Source organism: Micromys minutus, assembly GCF_963924665.1.
Source record: "Micromys minutus genome assembly, chromosome: 16".
Taxonomy (NCBI): domain Eukaryota; kingdom Metazoa; phylum Chordata; class Mammalia; order Rodentia; family Muridae; genus Micromys; species Micromys minutus.
The window spans coordinates 42,489,292-42,509,209 of NC_137985.1; the positions used below are offsets into that span (position 1 = coordinate 42,489,292).

At 42.0% G+C, this 19,918-nt stretch overlaps 1 protein-coding gene across 1 annotated transcript in view; it reads left to right on the forward strand.

The window, feature by feature from the left end:
* POU2AF1 (POU class 2 homeobox associating factor 1) overlaps nt 1–19,918 on the forward strand; it is a gene marked incomplete at both ends in the record, with an annotated part of 76,856 nt that overhangs the window by 32,775 nt on the left and 24,163 nt on the right. The gene's annotated exons all lie outside the window — the stretch shown is intronic.

The following is a 19,918-nucleotide window of genomic DNA, read 5'->3' on the forward strand; positions in this document are numbered from 1 at the left end:
ATGACAAAAATAACGAAATAAAACAACATAGTGAGAATTTATTTCGGTTCACAGTTGGAGGGGGAAAGAATGGGCAGCCCTAGCTGTGCGGGCAGGAGCATGAGGCAGATGGGTCACATTGCATCTGAAACCAGGAAGTAGGGGGAGGAGTGTGAGGCAGGTGGTCACATTGTATTATAATCAGGAAGTAGGGGGAGGAGTGTGAGGCAGCTGATCACATTGTATTATAATCAGGAAGCAGGGATTGATGAAGGCAGGTGCTGTACTCTCATTTGTTCTTTATAAACATAATGTAACATAATTCCCTTTTTTTTTGGGAATTTCATACAATGTCTTACAATCCTACTCACCCCTAGTTCTCCCTGTAATCCACTCTTCTACCCACTTCCACTCATGTCCTCTTTAAAAAACAAAACAACACACTATCTTGCTACAAACGTCCTGGTTTTTCTTTTTTAAATGTAGTTTTGACCAATACCCCTCCCCCAAACCATGGGTTGGCGCCACCAATGGACGGTAGATCTTCCACCTCAGTTAAACCTTTTAGAAACTCTCAGAGATACACATACACACACAGAGCTATTGTCTCAATTATTTTGAATTCTTTCAGGTTGACAAGGAAGAAGCACCACTTCTGTCCTCTGTGCCTTTTGTGGCACACTCTTCCTTCCCAGGGTAGCACTGTAAATAGCACCTATTTTTTTAAAAAATGATTTTTAGCATTACTTGAGTTGCTCCCATTGTTATCAGCATCACAAATATCACTGAAATTGCTACCTAAAGCTTGGGTTAGGCCACCATTTTACATCTTTGGAAGGTTCCGGCCCCTTCTCTCTTAGCTTGGTTACTTTCGTGTTGTTTAGTCTCCTTGAGGTTTAGTTTTCTCATCTGTAAAATGAATATATAAAATTAGAAGTGGTAGGAGAGAAGGGAGTAGATTTTAGTTTTAGGATGGACTTTTGAGTCTTCCCCAGCTTGAATCCTCTCCTCTTTAGCTCTTGGATCTGCCCTTGATAAACAGGTGATAATAGAGGGGTCTCCATTTTCCCACGGTGTAGGTAAAACAGACCACGGTTTCCTTTCCTTTGTCTCATCCTGGTGTAGGGAAGACTCTTTATCGAAACCTTAGCCTTATCCAATAGGAGTCCTTACAGAAAAACACAGAGGATTTTGGGGTTGGGAATTTAGAAGCATAAGAATCACAAGTTAATTACCTTTGGTAGATGTTATGTACCGAACTGTTACTCATCTTTGAAACCTCAGTTCTACCCTGAGGTTCTCCAAAATAGAGACGTTTCCCATGGTGTGGTCAGAGACATGCTTACTTAAGAGTTCCAAGGATGGTGGGCATATAAATGTCAGGTGAGTAGCCATGCACCTCAAGGTTCCTCACAGAAATCCTTCCCTGGAAAGATCTTACTGTGATAATTCAGAAGAGCGAGCAGACTTGATCTGAATTTTTTTTCCTGGGGAGTTTTCATCTAAAGTTCCAGTGTGTAAAGAAGAGCTCGGTTCCGTTGAATTTCTTCACCAAATCAACACAATTGCAGCTTGGAAATGACTAAGTGGTGACATTTCTGACATGGTAGTTCACCTTTTCTTGTTTGCCTTTGGCTAGCAGCACAGTCAGACCTTTGTGCACGACATGGATTCTGAGAGGCCATTGAAGATTGCGTGGGAGAAGCTTTGAGGCATCTCGGGAGAACACTGAGTGCAAACACAGCGTGTGCCATCTCGCCTGGAGGCTGGGAAGGCTCAGGCTTTCTCTGCAGTAACCCCAGTCTTCCTACATCCTATCCCTGGAAAGATCTGGAAGGCATATCCCTTGGCTGCTATATGAGGCTCAGTCCATTCATTCATCCATTGAATAAATATTTGAGTCTCTCTTAGTGCCAAACTGATTCTAGATGCTGAGCATTTAACAGGAACACAAAAGGGCAGTGATTCCTTCCGACATAACTTTTCCTGAGACTGACTATTGCCCTGCTCTTCCTGATGTCTTTGTATATGTTGTGCTCCGTATAAATATTTCAATGAAATTTAAGCTTTATATATGCTTAAAGTTCTCAGATTTATATGGATGATATATAATGAATAGTATTGATATTATTTTCTAGCATAGATAGTATATAGGTATAATTGTACAGTCATAGCCTGCATGTTCCAAGAAGACAGGCTTAGGTTCATCTAATCATCTTGGTTTAGAACCCAGAATAGCAGTACAGTACCTTTCTTGCTATGCATATGCATGTGGAAGCTAGGCTAGCTGATCTTCCTGTACCTCCATAGTGCCAGGATTAAAATGATCAAATGTCCACCACAGAAGCTGTTTTGATGTTTTTGAGGGGAGGGTAGACCTGGGCATTGAAGTTAGGCCTTGAGGCTTATGTGACAATCAGTTTACTTACTGAGCCATCCCCAGCCCTCTAAAACATATCCTTTTAGTATGCTGTAATTTTCCATCTCTGTGCTCCGGATTGGTGTCAGAGATAGCGATGGGCAGTCTCACAGAGGTCACGGTTTAATTTCATAACTATGAAAATAGAGAGTGGTGTCATAATTTTTTTCTACATTTAAGTTTGGTTTTGTAATGTACAGATGTATATCTTACTTACTTAGCCACTGAGAAGGGAGCATTGGTATTCTATTCATTAGGCCTACTTCTTGCGAGTGGCCCAGTTCTAAGCCCAAGATAATAGGGGTCGTAGTTTCAGTATCACTAATGCAAAGGGTTTCCATAAAAGGGGTACCCACTCAGTTAAGTGAAAATGGTGTTTGGCTTCTTTAGTTCCTCCCTCTTGGTGCACCTTACCCATATACCCCTCTAGGTGTGGAATCTTTAATGGTCACCCCCTTTCCCTCCGTTAAACCTCTTAGAGAAGCTCAGCGATTCCGTCTAGAAGCATATAAATCAGTATTTTTAAGGTTCTCTGTGGAAATCATTGTCTTTAAGCAGATATAAATGTTTTCTTATAGATGGTTCTCAAGCCTGGCTGTGTGCCAACATTGATTGTGATACCTTGATAAGATCTAGGGCTCCATTACATTCTTTAATAGTAACAAAAATCCACAGGAGAGGGATGAATCTCATTCATAGCAAGGGTTGTTGCCAGGGGCCTATTTGGTCTTTTGGGGTTCCATCTGAGGTGGAACACAAAGTTGGATGAAGGCTAAAGACTGGATAATTCCTAGTCTTACAATATTACTTTTATGCTTTATTCAGCTTTGGTTTCTTTATCTCTGTGCTTCATTAAATGCTGGGAACTTAACTCTTTATTACTGTTCTGTGCTTAAATAATCACCAAAATGTAACTCTTACTGCATAAATAAGCTCCAGGGAAACCTAACTCTTTCTCTTATTATTTGTGCTTAAATAAGCAGTAATATCTGGTGGTTAACACATGCTGCTTAGAGTCAGCCAGGAGCCTCTTGCTGGTTAGGTGAGAGCTCGGAGCTTGTTAACTCTTTTGAACTGGACAGAAAAAAGGAAAGGAAAGACGTCACTCACACGGGCAACACACACACCAAGTGAAGCGGGAAATGCTGCACCATCTTTCTTTATTGCTTTCAGCATGTTTATAGCTTTTTGACAAAAAGTTCTCTATGTCAGAAAGAATTACCTCATAGATAAAATGCTACAAAAAAGTGAAGTTACAGAAAGAAAGACATCAGTGACAAATTCAAAGTAGAGATCCATGCTATAAGCTCATTATAAGCTCACAGCAACATTTTTACATGGCTTTGTCTTATTATAGTGCACATCTGTGGCTTTATGCTTGGACCTGAATGGTTTTCCTTGAACACACATTTGTCCCAAATCTCTTATCTTTTTTAAGTTTAATTATGAGATCTCATTGCATTTCTTATTATGCAGCCTTTACTTACTATTATGAGGAGTGGCCACATTCTATTCTTGATTCCAGCTTTATTACATCTTTCTAGCAAACAACTAAAACCATCTCTTAAAACTTTCTACAATTATTTGAATCAATCAGCTATTCTATAAAGTCATTCATTCATCTAAACAGTATTAATTCATGAAAGCTCATCTTCATGTTGACCTGCAGGAAATTATGTGATAATGACAGGAGAGGCAGAGCAATAGCAAGAAGTAAGCCTAAGATGAAATCTCTCCAGGCCTGGTCTCTCAGAACTCACACATCTCAGACCAAGAAAAACAAACAAAAAAACCCAAACAAACAAACAAACACAAAAGCAAAAACAAAAACAACAGAACAGTGGGCTGTCTCTAGGAAAGTCATCTGATATCCTTTATCCTATCTTAGATGGCTCCTGAGAGGTCATAAAGCATTCTTAAGTATTGTATTCTCACTGTGTGACTCCTGGGTAAATACAATATCCATACCACTTGGGGACTTAGCAACTCAGAATTTCAAACCCACTGAATCAGAAACTCAGGAGTGATCTACATGGATATTGTAAAGTCCTGGGGATGGATACTAGCAATCTACACATTATAATCTTTCCCATGGCTCTGGTGCTCTTAGTTCTGAGGTCTGAGGACCATTGCTTTAAACCAGAGAATTAAGTTGTAACTGGGACTCTTCAGCTAAATTGAGGTATGAAGCTATTTTCCAAATGTGGCTGGCTAGTTAGTCCACACACGCACAAGGGCAACTGAGATTGTTTGTAAACACGTGAAAGTGTCTCAGATTTACACACAAGCATCAGTCTTAGGGCTCAGGAAGTAAGGAGAAAAGGGATGGATTATCAAATGTGGCAAAACCAGGTTTGTTGATAGTGCTAATGGGAGGTAGTTAATTATGTCAGTGGCCATAACTATTCCCTCTTCCCCTCTCATGTCCTACAAGCCACAGACCACAAATGAGGACTCTGGGAAGTGCAGAGGATGAGGTCATGGCAGAGGATGTAAATGATTTCATTTGCTAAGCTAAACTGTGTGGAGTTATAGGTTGTGGAACTCCTTGGCCTGGCGTTTTTTTGAGGGCATGTGTAAATGTATGCAGATGTGTGTGCAGGTATGTACGCACAAATGTGGTGGGGCTAGAGGTTGGTTTTGGTGTCCTCTCGACTTTTTATATCGAGGCACTTGAACCCAGAGGTCATCAATTCAGCTAGTGTAGCCAGAAAGCTTGCTCGGAGGATCCCACATCTCTTCCTTCCACGTGCTGGTATTACAAACTCTGGTCTTTGTGGTGTGTGTGTGTGTGTGTAAAACATTTTACCCACTCTATAGATGCATGGAAACTTTATTTATAAGCTCTAATCTCAAAGCAGAAGTCTCCCTAAACATCAGAACATAGTGATTTTTAAGACCTGAAAGGATTGTGAACAGGAAAGATTTCCCAAACACTTACCTGAAATGGATTTCCATTTCAGTTCTCTTTAACTAGTATGTTCTCCTGTATAGCAGATACAGGATGAGTAAGAGAGATACCATCAACAGCCATGGGGTCTGTGAAGGAAACAAGACAGATGAAGAAGATGCTGTGTGACCATTTAGCAGTTGGCTGTATGCTATGCTGGGATTCAGGTATGTCCTTGTTGAATATGAATTCCTTATCTGAAAACTGCAGGTTAAATAGCAACCGGCCATGTGAAAGGATGCATGAGAGAGAAAGAGAATGTGAAGAGTAGAACATTCTAGAGAGAGAGGGAAGCACAAGTACGAGCTTGTAACAGAGAGGGGCTGGGATGGAAGTTTTATGAGCTGAAGCTGAGTGTGCTGGACCCTAGAAGGCAGGGCGGAATGTGATAGGAGATGAACTAAGAAAGGCAGCCAGCGTGGACCAGAGAGCCTAGGAAGTTAGATGGAGAATTTGGACCAGTACCCAGGGATAACTGGAAGCCACTGAGAGGTTTAACACAGTGGAAGAAAATGATGGATTTGCATGAACGATAAATCTCTTGGCTGTATCTTGGAAGTGAGTTGGAGGAAGAACTGTGGGTATTTGGGGACAGGAGATATCTGTCATGCAGGTTAAATTTACAAATGTTTGCTTAGGGGGGGAAATGAAATGAACTAAAAATTAGATTAAAATGTGTAGTTAATCTTGTGCTCTTTTTTCAGCCTTAGTTTTGTTCCTCTGGATGAAATAGGTTTCTGACAGGCCTGGAGACCTAGCCAGGGGCATGAATCAGTCAACAGGTAGTAACTGAACACTACCTATGTGCCAATCACAATATAAAATACAGTGCCAGGGCCTGCAAGCTGGCTTAGTAGAATGGTTTAGCAGGTGAAGGGACTTGCTGCCAAGCCCAAAAACCCGAGATTGATTTCTAGGACCCACATAGTAGAAAGAAAGAACCAATTCCTGCAAGTTGTCTTCTTACCTTCACATGCATCACATGGAATTTGCACACGTGCGCACATGCACGCACACACACATACACACACACACATACAAACACACACACACAACCCAATGTTGTGCTGGATACCTTGGTGGATTCTTGGAAGATTTGTTCTTTTTGTACATAAGATCCTAGTACCTAAGGAACAGGGATAATAAAGCTACACAGATTCACACTGATGATTGAGTTACTGTGTATGTGGCTACTTGTCAGAAATAAGAGTGGAGTTAGAAACCTTCTACAAGAGAAATTAGACTTTATTCTGTGCAACAGGCAGGTCCTGAGTAGAGTTCTGAGGGATCCTGGGAGTTGAGCAGACCAGTTCTTTGGGAGCACTATTTCACGAGACCTGTAGACTTTGTGGTTGCAAGCACATTATGGTTTAATTTATCTTGACTTTCAGAGAAAGTTGACTGCTCCTTATTGATATGGAAAAGCACACTAGTGACTTTTTTGTCAAAAGGGTGGCAGTAGTCTGTGTCCTCTTCTGAACAAGTGCTCATGTTCTGCTACACCTGCGAGGTTGCAGCAGAGTGGGGCATAGAGGTAGAACTGCTGCCCAGGCATGAGGCCTTGATTCGGAAGAGGCCCAGGAAGGACGGGGATGGGTGAGGTATGTCTCAGAATAGGGAGTGTACCGTCTTCTCCGACTTTTAACGCTCACTTCATAACTCGGGCACTGTAGTTCACAGAATATTACCTAGTCCTCAAGAAGTTTAAACATTCCATGTATCAGAAGTGTGCCATTGTAAATGCCCATTCTGAAATGTCATTCTGAGACTCTCAACGTAACTGCCCCTTAGTGGGGAGACAGTCTACTCTTTTGCAGAAGAGAAATGGCCTTGAAGGGAACCTTTGGCTCCGAGTTACCCTCGTCTCAAGTTTGAGCTGCTTCTTGACAGCCACTTGTTACCACCCTGGGGAGAAGCTGGTGAGGAGGAGGCCGAGGGCACAGTGCTGAAACTGTCCTGCACCAGAGCATGTGATCTGGACCAGACCTGAGATCAGAAAGCGAAGTGCCAGTGGGGTGATGTCTGGGAGATGCCATGGGTTAGGTTGAGGAGACCGTATAAGAATATCTAAGTCAGACAGAGAACATGCCTGCCTGTCCTTCCCGAAGACGCAGTCTGTAGGGTAAGTCTAAAGGGGTATGGTATATGGTAGAACATTTCCAACTTCGAAGTTTCTTTGTAGATGCTTATGGGGTTGGGGCAGCCAAAGATGTATAGATTTCAAAGATAGCTAAGGAACCTCACCAACTCCATTTTCACAGAAGTTGGATCTCTTCTTTTTGAGGGAGAATTTCATGCAGCTGGGGCTAGCTTCAAATCTACTATGTAGCCAAGGATGGCCCTGAAATCTTTGATCTTCCTCTCTCCATCTCCCAAGAGCTAGAATTAAAGGCATGTGTATACTTTATGTAGTGCGGGGGCTCAAATGTAGGGACCCATGAATTCTGGGAAATCACTCTACTAACTGAGCCACATACCTGCCTCTGAACCATTTTCTTTTTTCCATTTTGTGAATCCGTTCAGTGAGACTTTTCAAACCAAACCAAAATTACAATGATAGAAACTAGCCGAACAACTCTGTCATTTGAATGGCCCTTTCGCAGCATCCTCTTTGGGCCCTTGCTTCCAGTATGTCTCTGAGAGAAAGGTGGACCACGGCATTTCGGCACTGGGTCTTGAAACCTGCAGAGAGCACACCGGTCAGGCAAATCCTGCTGAGGTTACTGTGGGCAAGTGTAGTGAGCACTAGTGAGAACACTTCTAGCAGGAATAAGAACAATGAGCTAGTGTGCACGCTGCCTGAGGGACCAGTGGAGGTGACAGTCCACTGGAGCTGTGGAGACATGTTTGTCTAGGCAGGAAGCCATGTGGGACCCCCAAGCCAACATACTCTGGCACCTGTCCTAGCCACACCTGCAGCAGATCCTCTGGACACATTAAGGAGGACAGGAGTTGTGGATGGGTATATTGTCCCTGTCCCTTTTAGTGTTGTCAATGTCTTCTGTTTCCTGGTTGGGATTGAGAACATTTCCTGGCTTCAGGAAAAGTCTCCTACTGTGTTCAAGCCACTTGGAATTCTTAGTTACTTCATGAACTCGCTGTCTGGGAGTCAGATTCTCCGAGCCAGAGACACAAAATCCTAATGCATTGGTAGGGTAGGGAGGAGGGGAGAGGAAGAAGAGGGAAAGAGTGGGAAAGGGAAGGAGGGAGGGAGGGACAAGGGAGGGACAAGGGAGAGAGAGAGAGAGAGAGAGAGAGAGAGAGAGAGAGAGAGAGGAATCAAATGAATGATTCTGAGTATGCCAAGGTCTTCAACTGTGATCACATTATCGGGATACCAGAGTTAGAATTGATTCTTGGTGAGTGAGAATAGTCTTATCATCAGGCAATGATACCATCTTGGCTGTCAATCATTTGAGGACACAGGGATATGCACACACATTTGAGGAGTATGTCAGGGCAAGTTCATATGGTGAAAAAGAGTAGAAATGAGGAGTAGGGGAAGTGGGCCAGATAATTTAATTTGATTATAATTCCAAGTGTAGATAGGAGCTGCAGCTCCTTGGAAGGAGCTAGACTTTGTTGCCATGACTTCTTCCCAGTGCCTGGTATTCTTGGGCATGTAGAGTAAGCTATTTAGGTCAGTCTTTAGTGATGAAATGGTGATCAGTGATTGAACACACTCTTAGTTTTATGCAGCATTGACCCTAGGCATCGTATTAGGCCACAGAGGAACTATCTCATCACGGCTTTACAGATGGGGAGGTTGCAGCATGGAGTGGTGAGTACATTCTCAAGGATCTGTTTTAGTTTCCAAAGCCGGGATTTGCACCCACACCTATCCAATTCCACACATCACATACCCATCTACTTTCTGTTGTGGAAATTTTTAGATAGTGCCAGCCAATCTCAACTGTGTTGAGTGTTGCGCAAAGGAAGAGGCAGGTTTCGAGTCTGGATGAAACTTTATACGAGGCCACAGAGCTCCTAGCATTACAGCATGATGTGGCACTGAGGACAGGCACTTTCCATGCGTGACCCTGGACAACAGTTTTGCATCAGTAACTGGGAAGCCTTCCTTCATGGTTTCTCTTTACAGCCTCTTCCCAGCTGTCTCCAAGGCTAGAAAATTGCTTTCAGACTCTGATGGTGCTTCAACATGTAAGACTAGAGTAGAAAAATCTCAAAAATACTATTGTCCTTTAGTGACAATGATAATTGGTTACAGGATCTCTCTAGGCACTAAAATGCATTAATGTTTGAGCCCTTCTAGAGAAGGGTACAATATTCATATATAATCTATATACATTTTTATATATTTTAAATCATCACTAGATATTTAGAGTACTGGATGCTGTGTGAATACGTTCTATATCATAATAACAAGAAAAGTCTATATATGCTCCTTATAGGAACACTGGGGTTTTTTTTGTTTTTTGTTTTTTGTTTGTAATGTTTTCATTCTAGTTGGCTGAATCCACAGATACTGAGTCCAGGTATATGGAGGGCTGACAGCATACATTTCTCTGGATGGTCACATCCTAGGACCCATACTTAGTCGCCACCTAATTTTATATATACTTCATGGCATCCACAGAACACTGTGTCCCTCAGTCAACTAATGTTGCCGCCAAAGGGTGTTGGAGGCCTGGATAGGAGCAGATATTTGAATGTCTCCCATTTGCTCTGATTTATTGAATCAGTTGGAGCTGACATCCTAGCCTCTGGCAAGTAGGGACATAGAGCTGCCTGGTTAGATTATGCATTTCATTGATATTTGAAAAGCGTGAATTACTAACCTGGAGTCTTGACCCTGAGTAATTGTAGGAGAGTTCCATGATAATAGGGGGACAGGCCTGGGGAGATCTAGATAGTATTATCCCACAGTGGTATCTCATCTAGTGATCTCTGTACGTGCTGTTGCTACATACACCTGTGAATCTCCATGACTGTGTGACATAATCATTATCATTGTCGTATATTCTTTCAGTGGTCTAGGTAGGATTGTCCTCCAGAACCAGGGTCAAACCCATTGGTGGGATTGGAGAATAACTATCAGCAGCGTTCTCCTTTGTACATGTTAAGCCATCCAGCCCTTTAAGTAACATTTGATAATATAGGTATCCAGAGGCAATAAGGGTGATGGAGGCATTTGGTTTACGGGACTAAGGTCTTAACTACCAAGATCTATGGCCACAGCTTACGCTGGAAAGTCTGCTGCTCACAGCCCAGCAGTGAAGGCTGAAAGAGTCTGGGCAGGCTTTGCTTTCTGAAAATGACGGGTACGTCCTTTGAAGAAAGAGTTAAATAAGGCAATGAATCTCAGACTCGATCTCAGGATCAGGAACCCAAGTAGTCATTTAGAACTTGTTAAGTGCCAACTGTCTGGCACTGTCCCCAATCGCCAAGTCAGAAATTCCAGCAGAAAGGACTCTGCTGTATGATGAAAATCAGAAGTCACTGGGGAACAGAAGCGAAGAGAGTGTAAGTTCTGGGTCCCTTTCTGCTTTCCCTTAGATAGCCACAAATGTACTTTTCCCTTTTATTTAAAGGAAACTGGTAGTCTAAGCTCAGCTCAGGGTTGCTTGAGTACACTCTAGAGTCTTTGGAGAAAGAGGGAGAGGAGAAATAAACAGAATCCTATTAAACACTTAGCCTCATGGCCCCAAAACTCCAGCATCACCCTCCCAAGGTACCAGAAAGAGTGAAAAGTGTACCCTCTCTTTCTCAGTCTCTAAGATCCCGGGTCTCTCTTAATTTTAGGTTTCGATTTTTTCACTATGAGGACTTTCAAGTATGTCTGTTGCATCTGTTAAACATGGAGTATGGTGGCTCAGTGACACTGATTTCTTATATCTGCATCTCTTAACCGGAGTTTTCAAAAGCACTGCTCTAACGCTGTGCCTATGACGTGAGTCTGAGAGCATATTCTCCCTCCACTCCGTTCTTGTTGAATGAACGTAGACTCTGTAGAGTCTCCACTGTGAGCTATGCAGTGCTGTATCCTCAATGCCAAATGCAGATAGGTGACCACAGGGTGGCATTGGACATTTATCGATGAGTGGAAGGATAGTTGCAGGAGAGAATGGGTGGACGGCTACGTGGGTGGGTAAACTGTCTACTGTCCAGGGCTTACTTCTCTTGTAGGGGAGTCATGTGATGTGGCATTTGACGGCTGTGCAGGGAGCTCAGGCTGGATCCCTGGCTGTCCTCTCTATGAAAAATGTACACGAGCCAAGTTTCTTAACCTCGTTATGTCTGTTTCTAGTTAGGTGAGATGAGGCCTGTGCTTCAAAGATTATTAAGAAAATTACATTAACTCATATGGGCAGAGCACAAGAGTTCCTGATGTAAATGCTCCAGAATCCTCCTCTGTGTTGGCTTTGGAAGCTAAAATTGTGGATTCTCAGAGTTGTTTGAGTCCTGCTATCCATCCCCCCCCCTTTACTAACCCTGTCTCATAGCATCCCTGGGTCTGTTTGTGGGACGTGTACTAAGGGTGATTTCTTTTAGTGTTAGAAAAATCATGCTTATGTCAATTAACTGATGTGTGTGTGTGTGTGTGTGTGTGTGTGTGTGTGTGTGTATTTATCACTTTCATGGACTCTTCTCTTATTCATAATAGAAGGCACAAGGCTCAAGTTAAAAGCTTTCATATTTATTATTAATGAAAACAGTAACAGTAGCACCGTCACCCATTTATAGAGCCTTAGGTATTGTTTACTTTAGTGGCCAAGGGGTTGCCTAGGGCAGAAGATCTTATGTCCAGGTACTGAATGATGTTAAGGTCTGGCTTCGTTTCTGGGCTTACAGAGGCCAGGCTTGGCTTACTTCATTTACTGATATCATATTGGTGTTAGCATGGCCAATAAATACCCATGTAGCATATCTGCTTAATTGAATTAATTACTTTGTTTTAGGAGGCCCATTTCTTTTTTTTTTTTTTTTTTTTTTTGGAATTTAATGACACCTACAATATTGAGTCCTCCCTCCCATTCTCATGCTTTTCTTTCTCCTTCCTCTTACCTTTCTATTTCTGTCCTTTTTATATTGTCCATCTGTCCATCTGTTCATGCATGCATGCATCCATTCATCATCCATCCATCCATCTATCCATCCACTGATTCAGGTTGCTGTCCTTTTAGATTAAAACAAAACACATAGCTTTGAGCTCTCCAGCTGCAGACCAAAAGCTTCTCAGAAGCTTGGCTCATATGCAAATCTACTTGTCCTTGCATGTTAGACCCTTTGCCTTGGGTAGTGAGCCATCCCTCTGTTCACACGGAAATGGACTTTGCCTTTATTGTAACTCCCATTTTCATAGTATTTGGGCACAAATTACAAAATATACCTGGTGAAAATCTGAGTCACGGAAGAGCCTCTAATTCCGGGGAGAAGAGGAGCTTCCTCTGCGAATCTTCAAATGGCTGTGTGATTGACAAGCATTATACAGTCACTGGACAAGGTTCCTTCACTTCTGTCCTGTTTACTTTCAGCCCATGGACAACAGAGCACTAGGCTGGTCAGGCCATCAGTCTCGGGGAGATTCAGTACTACCTAGAGGGATAATGAGGCTGAGAAGGTCCGAGTCTTGCAGTGGGTGGGTCACCAGATCAGTATTCCTCCAGACAGCTATAGGAATGGGATTGTTCCTGGGAGCAGAGCATTTGTGAGCCTGGATTTCTCCTGTGCCTGGGAAATGGTAGTGATGTGTTTAGCTAGACTAAGGACTATTCCATGCTATGTGTAAGATGGAGATTTTTGTTTTCCTTTTGTTGTTTTAGAATTTCATACAATATATAATATGAAATATGTAATATATAATATATAATACCATAGATTATAGACTATATAAAATATAATATGTAATGTGTAATGTATAATGTATAATATATAATAATTTTCCTACTTCTCAAACCCCTCCCAGGTCCTCCCTTACCTCCCTACCCACCCAAATTCATATTTTTCTCTCTCTTAGAAACAAAACAAAACAAAACAAAACTTACAATCCCCAGAAAAAAGCTAGGAGTCTGGTTTGTGTTGGCTAACTATTCCAGAACATGGGGCCTGCCTTGGAGTATGCTTGATGTACCCAGTGTCACTCCATTGAAAACAGTTTGGTTTGTGTCTCTCCCACCAGCTATCAATTTTAGATAGTTTTTTGGCTAGGGGCAGGACTTTGTGCCTACTTCTGTGTGCTGGGACTCTGTTTGGTCTGAACTTGTATGGATCTTGTGTATGCTGACAGTGTCTGTGAGTTCATATATGCACCAACCCCGTTGTGTTTGGAAAAGATCTGTTTATTTTACATTGTTTATCATCTGTGGCTCTTATAATCTCTTTTGGCTCTTCTTCAATCCCTTAGCCTTGAGGAAGTGTTATAATTGAAACATCCCACTTAGGGATGAGTAGTCCAAAGTCACTCATTGTATTAGTCAGGATAGGATGCATGCATGCATGTATGTATGTATGTATGTATATATGTATGTATGTATGTATGTATATATATATGTATATGTATGTGTATATATATATATATACTTTTTTTCATTTGTGTATATAGATATACATACATACGGATATATTTGAGTGGTTTACAGATTGAGGTCTGAGAAGTCCAGCAATGGTTGCCAGTTTTCTAACATCAATAAACAAATGGCTCAGTGAAGTTAGGGCAAGCAGACAGGGAACAGGAACTTTCTTATTCCATGTGCTTTCATATGGACTGCGACCAGATGACAGGTGCAAAGAATTAGGGTGGCTTTTCTGACCTCAAGTGATCCAGAGTTAGGGTGAGTCTCCAACCTCAAATGATACAATTAAGAAAATCTCTCTCAGTGTGTACAACTGTTTGGGTGTTAGTTACTTGCAACTGTGATCAAGTTGACAGTCAAGATTAGTCACTTACCCTCTGCCCATGGTCTGTGTGTCAATTACCATCGAGGGCAAGAAGTTTCTTTGGTAAGTGTTGAGTGGTGTGTGGATTTAAGGGTATAAAAATATACGATTAGCCATTGTTTTATTGCTATGTTCATTTGGCAAGATAATGGTAGTAGGTTGTCTCCTAGAATCCATGACCTAGCTATCAGGGCTTTTGGGAACCATTTGTTAAAAGATTTTTTACATTTATGTGCATAAGTGTTTTTTTGCATGTAGGGATGTGTACTACATGTGGACAGTGTGTGTGCCTGGAGTCCTCAGAGGCCAGAAAAGGATGTTAAATCTCTAGCTACAGATGGCTATGAGACACCATGTGGGTGCCGGGAAATGAACTAAGGTCCTCTGGAAGAGCAGCAAGTTCTCTTAACTGCCAAGCCACATCTTTGGTTCATAAGAAGTAAAACTACAGTTTTCACATCAACTTGAACACGGGAACTGTATTTTCCTTATCTCAGCAACCCCAGTATCCAGCACAATTTCCATCACAGTTTGCACCCAATAAGCACTTACAGAAATATCCTAAAAGATGCATCTCAAAGTTGGCCACTGATTGTGCAGAGTTGGAAGGAGGTACTGTTGGCAATATGCAAAAAATTAAACAAATGAGGTTTACGATTCAGTAGTGAGTGTTAGAAGACTATGCTCCAAATGTGTCTTTATGGACTGAAAGGACCTCATAGTGGACAGAATAACCTGGAGCCTTTCTGTTTGGCAAAGGCATCCCAGTAACTGAGCATCAGAGAGAAGAGCCACCAGGCTGTCTTGACTGTCTTCATGACCGTTGATGGAATACCTCGGTCATAGATAACAATCAAAATCACATGGCCCTTGATTTTCTCATCTGCAGATTGGGACTTGGGCATTTACCAGATGTCTGTGTCAATGGAAAATTGCCACTGTGGCTAGAGGCCATCTGTCTGGTGCTGAAGCCATTCAAGAATAGCCATAAAGAGAGTTGGGTACTCTCCAGCTTGGCAGAGGCCAGATGGTTGTACACAATAAAGCCCTTGCTTCTGAACACTGGAATCAGTCCAGACCATGTGGTTGATTCAATCACCATTTGGTTAGGGGTATATGATTTCTTTCCCATAGTGCCCGGTTGTAATGTCCAATTATGTGAGGTGTGACTATACAGGAAATCTCAGCCACTAAATCCAGTTTTAGATAAGAACCCGCCATGCAGCTGTCAGCCATATTTGTAGATGATGACTGGGATTTGAAGAGATGAGATATGGTCTAGATCTAGCTGCTGTTTAGATAAGCGCAGCAGGACCTGTTTCCCCCCCACATGCCCCTTGGGAAAACAGAAATTGGCAAAGTTTGAAGGGCTCCCTGCTGTGCATGAATTTGGGGAACAAAAATGCAAAAGAATATTCATTGACACGGCCTCTTGATTGGAATGTGATGATATGATTTTTGTGAATGGAAGACTCAGCATTACAGTATTACACTCACTTGTGATGGTTACTTTGTTTCCACTGGAAGAAGAAACCACAACTAAGAGAGTTTAAACAACTCACCCTGCTCTCCAAACCTTGCAGGGCAGCCAGATGGCAAACAAGGCTGTCTACCTCGACAGCAGTATTTCACCACACTCCGTAGCCTTCCCTATTGGGAAATCACACAGCAGGACAAAATAGCACTCAGTGGAAAAGTGGGCTTAGTTAGCCTCTCAGTATGGAACAGAATGTAGTGGATTCCTCAGGGACAGCAGTGGAGTTTAGTATTTTATTCGTAGATTTACCCATTTTGTTTACCCATTTCTTCATTGTCCTAGCTGAGACTTATGGGTAATGTCACATATTTCAAAATGTGATATTATAGTACTTCTCTTAAATAGCAGTGTGTATCTCCCAAGAAAAACATACAGCTAGCATCTTATACGAGGAATTCATGAACACTCTTTAAAATTACCCTGTTCTATCTACTTCTGTACCCATCTCCAAGGTCAACAAATTTCTCTTTTTAGATCTGATTTTGATGAATTTCTGGCCACATGCATAATCTTTAGTCTATTAATATTTGCATTGGTGACAAATCTTGTATTAAAAAGTTATTTGAATTTTCTGTCTATCCAGCATTAATTTCCTGGCTATATGATATTGATAATTTCTGTTTTGCTTATCATTATATTTCTAAGGTGTATCCATGTGGTATAGTTTATATAGCTCTTGGGTTCAATATTTGTTCCAGAAAATTGTAGATAAAAAGTTTGGAAATGAGCCTAATACAGTAGAACAAAGTGTTGTTGAGAAGAATTTGTATTTCTCCATTATATAGAACATTATTCTAGATTTTGTTATATCTTTTATTAAGTTAAGGAAGTTTGCCTCTAGTTTAATTTCCTAAGAATTATTTTCAATTAGACCTTGTAAAGTACATTAGACCTTGTAAAATTTAATTTATACATTAAGATACCTTTTTGATTTTTCTCTTATGGTTCATCAGTGTGATGAGTTACTTTGATAAACCATCTAAGGATGTTCTTGCATACCTGAGGTAAAGCCTACATATCGTGATATATCAACCACATTCTATCATGATTTATTATTATATCTAAATACATTATAGAATCATGCAAAATAATACTTAGGATTTTTCAATCTGTGTTTAGAAGTTAAATGTCCTATGGTCCTCTTAATCCGATAACATCTAGTTCCATAATCTAGTTTATATTAATTTTTATTTGAAAATTTCCCCGTCAGTCTTCTTTTGTCATGACTATGGTGTTATATTGTTAGATCTTACAAATATTCAAATTAATCTAAAAATTTCTTCTAACTAATGAACTTAATGTCTTACATTCATCATAGTTTCTGTACTATTAGCGTGTACCATCTTCTATTTTCTATATGTTAAGAAATGTCCTTTTCTTATTTTCCATAGAGATGTCCAAATTTATCTGGCTTGAAGATTTCTATTTTCATAGTAAGAACGAAGGTGGCAGCCCGCTATCTTTAAGGTTGCACCGAGGTTTCTTTTCTGTACTGGGTTATTAAATGTATCTATCTTCTTTGAGTTGACCATTCTTCATGTCCCCAATCTAAAACATCCACCAATCGTAAACTTTTGAATGTTGATGATACTACAGTGGGAGATGTCATTCCTGAGCTCATGTGACCGACTTAATACCAGGACAGGTACGCTAAAAATATCACCTGAAATTACCTTCAGGGTGTGTGTAAGATGTAGAACATGCATATGGGAACTTGGATTTCATATCAAGATTGTTTGTTATATATGCCAGTGTTCTGAGATCCAGAAAGTATCTGAGATTTAAACTGCTTTGGGTCCCACACATCTTGGAGCAGACAGGCTGGGCCTCCGTGTTCCCCTTTGTACGACAGTAGCAACAGTGCAATTAAGCCCACTCTCTGAGTTCCCCTAGGACCACACAAAAATGTTAGTACATACAAAATATGATTAATATAAAGTACGGTCTTTGAACTGAGGCAAGTGTGCTGACAGTTTGTTCTGGAGGAATTTTCCTTTCCCAGCTTTAAGAAAATCCCCGTAATAAACTTGATCCAGGTCTATGGCGGCTTTTGCTCCAGCATATCTTGCAACATCCTTCCAAGTAGCGCTTCGGCTTAGATCCTTCCTCCGAGCGCAGTGTTAATGTGGGGCTTTGTAGGCCCTGTGATATTTTTGTTATGCTACAACATTTGGATGACAGTTTGGCTTGCCTTAAAAAGACAGGTTCAGGGTTCACTTTACTATTTTACAAATACTTCCTCGCTGTCTGAATCTATGATTTCACCGTGCAACAGCACACCGCCATAGCAAGTGGCTATCTTTATTGCTTTGGGGAGCTCATTATGCTGGGTCTGTGGAGAGGCAAAAAAAAAAAAAAAAAAAAAAAAAAAAAAAAAAAAAAGAAACTTAACTCATAGTGTTAGAATAAGACAACCAAAATGTGAGCATCCATGTAGGGGGTGCCTTTGGTTCCCTCCTTTGGACTCTGGGACACCTGGAGAACCAACTCATTTCATAAACACTGAATTCGAGGGGAGAATAATGACATATGTAAGGGACCACAGCCAGTGAGCAGCCAAGCCAGGCCTGGTGGGTGGAAATTTCTCAGTAAGGCCCAAGGCTCTGTGCCACTGCCACCTGCTCCCTTAGGCCAGGCTATGCTATGTAGTCCCCACAGTAGGTCCTTTAATCATGCTAATCTAGGATGGTGTGGACTGAGGGCTGATAACCTATGCATGAGTGAGTCTTCTCTGTTGAAACTTTGTATTGTGTGACCACAGTGTTTCTTCTCCTGCCCTCAAGCAGATCACCCGTTAGAGGTGTCATTTATAACTTGATTAGGTCAAGTTTTACTGGGGGAGGGGGAGGCTAGCATGTTTTTTTTTACACGAGGCATGAAGATAAAGTCCCCCGGAGGTGGACGTGCCTGCAGAGTCATGTGGCCGTTTACCGTGCGGCGAGCACTGAGCGTAGGGCTGTAGGAACAGAAACGGGGGCTGTTCATTTCTAGGTCAGGAGGTTCCAGGGGGGTGAGTCACAAAATTGTTTCACCTGCCATGGTGCTATTTGAGTAGGGCCTTGGTGAAAGAAATGGGATCTCTCAGTGGGGAAAGAGGGAGAGAGCTCCAACAGTTGAGGCCAAGGAGATTAAAAAAAAAGTTTGCAACTAGAGAGAGGAAGGCTCATCGTAAAAGGCTTTGGTGTCTCAACACTCTGATGAGTAAAGGGAGAAAGAAGGCTCTTTCTGGTGGTGCTGGTACTTGGGCCCCAGGCTTACACAAGCCAGGCAAGTGCTACTGAGCTCTAGTCCTGTAGGCAAAGGCTTCCTAAACTGGAGAAAGGCAGGATGAGACCCAGAGTGGATTAGATCACTTGCCATGGAAGGCAAACCAGCAAAGTCTCTGGACTACCCCAGGGGTTCTAGCCATAATATCTCGACCCAAGAGTAACTGGTTTGCTGGCATGGAGCTGTGTGAGCCTGTTTCAGATACACCGTGGCAGAATGTAACTTTATGCACTGCAGATGGTGAATCCCTTACTCTTTCTTTGCGAAGCTTTCTATCATCCCGAAGAGAGAAGCCCGGTGCACCTAAATCCACAAGTCCCCTCGGGGAAATCGCCTCCAGCTTCGTTTAAGAAGTCCGTCCGAGTGTCTCCTTTTCTTCTTTGGGTGGATTGGTTCCCCCTTTCTGTGTGCATAACCAGCCATCTGAAACAGAGACCCCTAGATTTAAACAATATCATCTCTCGCCATTTTTGCTGTGGACGGGGCAAGGGGAGGAGCCGTTACATTTGAAAGTGGAATAAACAGAAAAGCAACCCCGAAAGGGGGGTGGATGTTTAGTGAGGCTTGAAGAGAGGGCAGGTGTTTCCTCCCGTGTAGAGAATAGTGACCCCTGGGAATCGTGTTTCCCGTTGAGCTGGGACCCATGGCGAGGCCAGTCCTGTAAATGGCCCGATAGTGTGGAACTCTGTGTGAGCGCCAGAGATAGCTCGGGGTTGGTGTTGTCTCTGAATTGTCTTTCGGACCTCTTCTCCCTCAAGGAGCGCGGATCCTTGATCTCTTACTCCACCTTTCCTGTTCACACAGACTCCCATCCTCCTCCATGGTGGCACAGCACACTGTGTCTGTGCAAATGGCCTTGGTCTTCTGT